Source organism: Schistocerca cancellata, chromosome 2, assembly GCF_023864275.1.
Source record: "Schistocerca cancellata isolate TAMUIC-IGC-003103 chromosome 2, iqSchCanc2.1, whole genome shotgun sequence".
Classification (NCBI taxonomy): Eukaryota; Metazoa; Arthropoda; class Insecta; order Orthoptera; family Acrididae; genus Schistocerca; species Schistocerca cancellata.
Window position 1 is genome coordinate 663008299 of NC_064627.1, and position 7265 is coordinate 663015563.

Genomic DNA, 7265 nt, shown 5'->3' on the forward strand with positions numbered 1-7265 from the left:
AACAACAGGAAACCCCCATTAATTGCATGATATGTAACAGTGTTCAATATGAAAATGCTTCTAGTCTTACAGAATGTAGATAACTGGCAGTTTTTGTTCATTATTGTAGCAGGCATGTAAATATTAAGCAATGAGCAGTAAATGAAAGTCATGAATCAAAAATTAGCTACTTAGTTTGATTGGAGAGCTCCAGTGATTTTCTCTTTCTTATGTTTTTAAAACTAGAAGCTTTCCTACTAATTCTGCCATGTTTATGCTAGCCTCAGTCAGTTCAAACAGGATGCAACAACAGTAAGTCTTTGGAGAAGATTGTCTCTTAGCTTCACAAGTTTTGTGATTACACAAGATATTCAACTAATAACTGGAGGTCAAATTCCATTCTGGACACCCACCAATAAGCAAATCTAAGAATAGTATGAACCACACACATGAACTTCTCAATACCAGTCCTCAGTTAAGTGCTCAGATAATAACAGAGGCTGCATGGATGGATAAAATCACAGGACATGAAATCATTAATGAGGATTTGTATATGAGGAAAATGTGTGCTAAATCTGTCACAAAAGCATTAACTCACAGGAACAGTTTACTTGTTTCCAAAAGGTTTTGAAATGTGGTCAGAATGACAGTCATTTTTATGATGGTTATAATGAACAATGTAACAGCTCTTACATGGTGCCTGTGAAGCTTGGAAATCATGCTATCTAATGTATTGCTGATGCCAAAGAGTGCTGCTTGTAAACATGCTAATAATATGTGCCAATATTTCCCCCTTTCTGTCTGAAAATTTAGTTGCAATACGTTCATCTACATCTATATAGATTCTCCGTAAGCCACCACGTGGTGTGTGTGGTGGAGGGTACCTTATACCACTACTTGTCATTTCCTTTCCTGTTCCCCTCACAAATAAACAAGGAAAAAAGATTGTTGTTATGCCTCTGTATAAGCCCTAATTTCTCATATTGTATCTTTGTGGTCCATACCCGCAATATATGCTGGTGGCAGTAGAATCGTTTGGCAGTCAGCTTCAAATGCCAGTTCTCTAAATTTTCTCAATAGTGTTTCTCAGAAAGAACTTCAACTGCCCGCCAGGGATTCCCAAGTGAGTTCCCAAAGCATCTCCATAACACTTAGGTGTTGTTTGAACCTACTGGTAACAAATCTAGCAGCCTGCCTCTGAATTGCTTCAATGTCTTCCTTGAATCTGACCTGGTATGCACCCCAAACACTCAAGCAGTACTCAAGAATACGTCACACCAGTGTCCTATATGCAGTCTCCTTTACAGCTGAACCACGCTTTCCTAAAATTCTCCCAATAAACCAAAGCTGTTCATTTGCCTTCCCTACCATAGTTCTCACATGCTCTTTCCATCTCATATCACTTTGCAACATTATGCCCAGGTATTTAAACGATTTGACTGTGTTAAGCAGGACATTAGTAATACCATATCCAAACATTACAGGTTTGATCTTCCTACTCATCTGCATTAACTTACATTTTTCTGCATTTAGGGCTAGCTGCCATTGATCTTACCAACTGGAAATTTTGTGTAAGTTGTCTTGTACCTTCCTACAGTTGCTCACCTTTGACACCTTGCCATACACCATGGCGTCATCAGCAAATAATCACAGATTGCTGCCCACCCTGTCAGCCAAATCATTTATGTATATAGAGAACAACAGCAGTCCTATCACACTTCTCTGGGGCACTCCTGAGAATATCCTTGTCTCTGATGAACACTCGCCACCAAGGGAAACATGCTGGGTTCTATTATTTAAGAAGTCTTTGAGCCACTGATATATTTGTGGACTTATTCCATTTCCTCAAACTTTTGTTAACAGCGTGCAATGGGGCACTATGTTAAATGCTTTCCAGAAATCTAGAAACATGGAATCTTCCTGTTTCCCTTCATCCTTAGTTCTCAGTTTATCATGTGGGAAAAGGTCAAGCTGAGTTTTGCTCAAGTGATGCTTTCTAAAAACATGCTGTTTCATGCACATTAGCTTCTTAGTCTCAAGAAAGTTTATTACATTCAAAATGAGAATATGTTCAAGGATCCTGCAGCAAACAGAAGTTAGAGATATTGGTTTGTAATTGTGCAGTCCATTCTTTTACCTTTCTGACATACTGTGGTAATCTGCGCTTTTTGTCAGTCACTTGGGACTTTGCACTGGTCGAGAGATTCACAATAAATGCAAACTAGGTAAGAGACCAATGCTGTAGTGTAATCTTTGTAAAATTGAACAGGGATTCCATCCAGACCTGGTGATTTATTTCCTTTAAAATCCTTCAGTTGTTTCTCCATGCTGGGTATGCTTAAACTACATCGTCCATGCGGGAATCTGTATGATGGCCAAATGACAGTATATTTGTATGATTCCCCTGTGTGAACAAATTCTTGAATGTGAAATTTATAACTTCAGCTTTCATTTTGCTATCTTCTACTGCCACACCAGATTGGTCAACAAGGGACTCAATGGAAGCCTTAGACTTGCATATGACCAGCTTTATTATAACAGCTTGTTAGTAATAAAACATAAGGAAATAAACAATAACATAGTAATAATAATTTTGTGTGGCTCAATGGCTACATGCAAGTCTTTCAATTAGATACCACTTCGGTGACTTGGGTGACCTTAATCTACACCATCTGTCCAAATGGGAAAGGGGACCAACAGTTTAACTTGGAAACTGAAGCATGTGTCATTCTTGGCAGCTAATCACATCATTGGGAGATGAATGCTGGATTAAAGGCAGACTGAAAATTTCTACTGTCCAACTGGGACTCTATTCTGTGAACTGTTTCCAGCCAAGCGCTTTACCACTAGTCCGCCAGGCTCAGACATTAATATAAGAAATACTTATTGTATTTTGTTCTGCATTTGGAAATGCTGTTCAACAGTGATATGAACTGTTGCAATTCAGCTTTGCTCATTCACTCTCAACTATTTCAGTAACAGTCTGTATGTAAGAGTCCACACATAGTACTAGAGGAATGTCACATCGGAATATCTGAAGGCCATAAATCTTTAAAAGGCAACATCTTCTATGCTTTGTACTCACTGGCTTTTGTTAAATAGCCACCATTATGCTGGTAGACCTCTTTAATTATGTATAAGTGTAAGATAATGACTATAACAAAGAGGCAGACCCCACCAGCATCACCTCACAAAACCAGAGATGAACATCTGAAATATATCATGTTGAATCTACTTAGGTGTACAGTAATACTAAGAAGTTATATGAAAAGAGATGATCACATGAAACTAGTATTAGGGAAGGCTGATGGAGAACTTAGATTTATTAGAAGGGTTCTGAAAAAGTCTAGTGTATCTGTAAGGAACTTTGCATAAAACATGATTGTACACCCTGTTCTAAACTATTGTTACAGTAATTTGAGTTCTTATCAAGTAAGCAGTGAGAGCCAACAAACAATTCAGAGATGTGCTACTGGTACCATAGCAGATTGATTCAGTATGTGTAAAACTGTTATAGAAATCACTTGGAACTTAAATGGAATGCTAGGAAAAAAGATGTAATTCTTGTGAAACCCTGTTAGGTACATTTGGAAAACGAAGATTCAAAGAAGGCTGTGTAACCATTATGCTGCCTCCATTGCATATCTTGTACATAGGTCAGAATATTGACGATATTAGTATGCAGTACTCTTTGCCATGCACTGTACAGCTGCTTGCACAGTATATACACTTATCAGCTAAAACATTATGACTACTGCCTGCCACTAGACTGAATGCCATTTGCTGGTGTTCTGGATGTGCGATGTGGTAAGTAAAGTTTATAAGTGAAGCTGGGACAAATAAGGAATCATACAAGGAACGATATGTGCTGATAATGAGTGGTTAAACAACATTGACAAAAGGGCAGACTGTCGTGTCCTAGCACATGGGAATGAGCATCACATAAACGGAAAAACTGTGCAGCTATTTACAAGCTACTGTTGCTGGCATCTATGGAAAGTGACTGAAGGATGGTGAAACCTGAACAAGTGATAAGATATCAGATGCCCACACCCCATCCAAAAATGTGGAGGTCAGAAGCTTGCCTGCTCTGTAAAGCAGTACAGGCAGACTGGACAATAAGCAGGGACAAACATATTCAGGCATACCATTCAGTGAACATTGTTGAATATGGGGCTCCATGGCAAATGACGCTTAAATGTTCCCATGTTGACTTAATGTGATCATTGATTACAATTTCAGTGGATGCAGGATCATTGAGACTTAACTATGTATTGATGGAAATGTGTCACATGGGTGAGTGAATCACATTTCTTGTTACAAGTCAGTGGTCATATTATGACATGCCATCATTCAGATGAAAAGCTGGTCGAAACATGCACCATATTGTGGATCCTTCACTTAAAACTGATTCTTTCAAGTATGTGAGTAGGCTTTTTGCAAGATAGTTCATACCTTTGTTCAAGTATCTTCCACTTCATATTTTTTTAGCATTTCCATGATCCTCTCCTGTGAGTCAAATAGACCTGCTATAATGCTTGCTGTAGTTCTCTGCATACATCCAACATACCCTGTTAGTCCTATTTGGTATGGATTCCACACATTTTGAGAGGTATTCTGCGATGGATTGCACCTGTGTTTCATAAGAAATCTCCTTGTAAACTGATTGCATCTTCTCAGTATCCTAACACTGAACCAAAATCTGCCACCTAATTTACTTTCAACTGACTTACATAATTATTCCACTTTATATCCCCACAAATTGTTATCTCCATATAATTGTTTGAGTTAACTGATTACAGTTGTGATCATTGTTATTGTGATCATAGGATATTATGTTTTTGTACTTTGTGAAGTAATTTTTTTGTATTTCTTAACATTCAGTGTAAATTGCAAATCCTTTTATCACTTCAAAATCTTATCATGAACTGACAAGAAATTTGTGAAGCTTTATTCAAATAACACTTCATTGTAGATAATTACATCATTCATGAAATGTCTGAAGTTTCTATTTATATTGTCTGCCAGACAGTTAAAATAAAACAGTGACAGCAAGTGTCCAGCCCGTTTTCCTGTGGTACACCTAAAGTAACTTCTATATTTGTCAGTGGTAATATATGACTGTGACAGATCTCAGAAAAAAGTGCTTAGAATCACTAAGTGATGGATGTCAATGATACTGGATGGTAGTTTTGTGGATCAATTCTGCCATTCGTCATATAGAAAGATGTGACTTCTCCTTTCTTCCAACTAGTGGACACATTTGTAATGTATCTGGGGTATTTTATAATGGAAAGAGGGTTAGCTTAGCTACATACACTAAATAGAATATGACAAAGATTCCATTGCAACTGCAGCAGTTTCTCAATACCACTGACACTAATATCTCTATCAATCACATTTTCAGTGGAGAGAGAGAATTAAGCTGGAATAGTATTCCTGGATTTTCCTTGTGAAGGAACATTTGAAAATGGAGTGAAGTTTCTCTGCTTTTGCTTTGTTACCACCAGTTTTATTTCCTTTGTCATCTATGAGAGTCTGGACTCCAGCACTGGTGTCATTGATAGATTTTACATGTCACAAGAATTTGTTTTGGCTTTGTCAGAAGTCTTTTAGTAAGATTCAGCTGACACTCAATAATCCTATAGACATAAAGGTGAGAGTAAGCTGTTTATCTGTTTTGGCCAAATGTTGACAATGAAATATGCATTAAGGTCCAGATTTTAAGTGAGATATACAGTGTGTTATGAAAACATAATCATGATTTGGTTTTTGGGTTTAAAAACAACTTGAAGAATTTTACAAGGAGTGAGTGTCACTGAAAAATTTATGTTTTGTTAAGCACTTTTCTTCAGTACCTGGAGACCCTCCATATGTGAATGGAACAGGAAGAAACCCTAATAATTAGTACAATGGGATGTACCCTCTGCCATGCACCTCACAGTGGTTTGCAGATTATAGATGTAGATGTAGATGTAGAATATGTCACATACATGTCAGTTTCTACTGTGTGGGATCTCACTCCTCATATAATCTGTTAGGATTAATCATTTCGTTTGTATGTATTTTTTAATTTTTGGCTCTAACTATTCATCAAGTAATTGCAGTAAAATTAAATTAATGCCAACAGGTATCCTGCTGAAACTCATCGATGATGCAACACATCTCCTCTCCAGAGAGCATGTATCTATGAGGGTATTTATGCACATACTGAAGGTTTACAACCATTTCAGTGTTAAAGATGCAACACATCTCCTCTGCAGAGAGCATGTATCTATGAGGGTATTTATGCACATACTGAAGGTTTACAACCATTTCAGTTTTAAAATGGGAAACACTGTACACATTGAGTACAGAAAATTTGCTTATACAGATACATTCACTGTTTCCTAACAAGAATATGATCACCAGTGGTTCAAAGACTCCACTTGTGGATTAGGAATTATAAAACCTTAGTAGTGATGGGTTTTTTTGGTGGTGAGATAACTTCCATCATAGTGAAAACATTGTTCATGCTCCAAAGAAATAGTCTGCAATATATGTAATATCTACTTATATTGGAAGTTACTGTTACCATTTTGTACATAAATAATGTTATTTATTTATATTTATATGTAAAATATTAAAACTAAAATAAATAAAAAGTATTTTTTAAGTTAGTGTTCAATTTTATTCATCAGACAGATGCATACCACCACATTAGCTGCCAGTGAGTGTCAGGCAAGAACTTCTTACAACGTTTCTGCCTCTTTAAATAATTCTACATGTCTAGTGTTGCTTAACTGCACAGTGAGAATTTGTTTACATTTTACAATTTACAGCTGTATTGAGCAATTAATTGATAGAAATTGGTATTTAAAAATCTAAGGATGATGTCTGATACTGATTGATGTCAATGGCCTACACGATATCAATGAGTCAATAAATAAGTATGGTAATATTTAACAGAATCATTTTCATATTTCTGGACAGATTGACATTGATCTGCAATGGAGAGCAGCAGAACTACTAAGACCTCAACTGAATAGAGATAATGTTCAATAATTACTAATAATCTTAAAGAACTTTCTTCTATCTATTATCAGTTGCATATGAGGAAAAATACATAGTGCATGTAAGCAGTAACAAAGATATGTATGTAACTTTGTACAGCAGTGAAATCTAAACCGTATTGAGACTTCATGTCAATTAAAAACTGTCTTTTGCCAGGACTGGCAGTGAACTTTTCAGATGAAATACCTTTACCAAATAAACAATGTGATTACACTTCAATTCCATGATACAAG

The 7265-nt window shown here is 36.5% G+C and overlaps 1 protein-coding gene across 1 annotated transcript in view; it reads left to right on the top strand.

Annotated features, from left to right (window-relative positions):
• Nucleotides 1-6621, top strand: part of LOC126162355 (nose resistant to fluoxetine protein 6-like) — a 170557-nt gene extending 163936 nt beyond the window's left edge. The window contains exon 14 of the mRNA XM_049918809.1: nt 6110-6621. The gene's annotated coding sequence lies outside the window, so the exon portion shown is untranslated. The remainder of the gene's footprint in view (nt 1-6109) is intronic.
• Nucleotides 6622-7265: the final 644 nt, after the last annotated feature.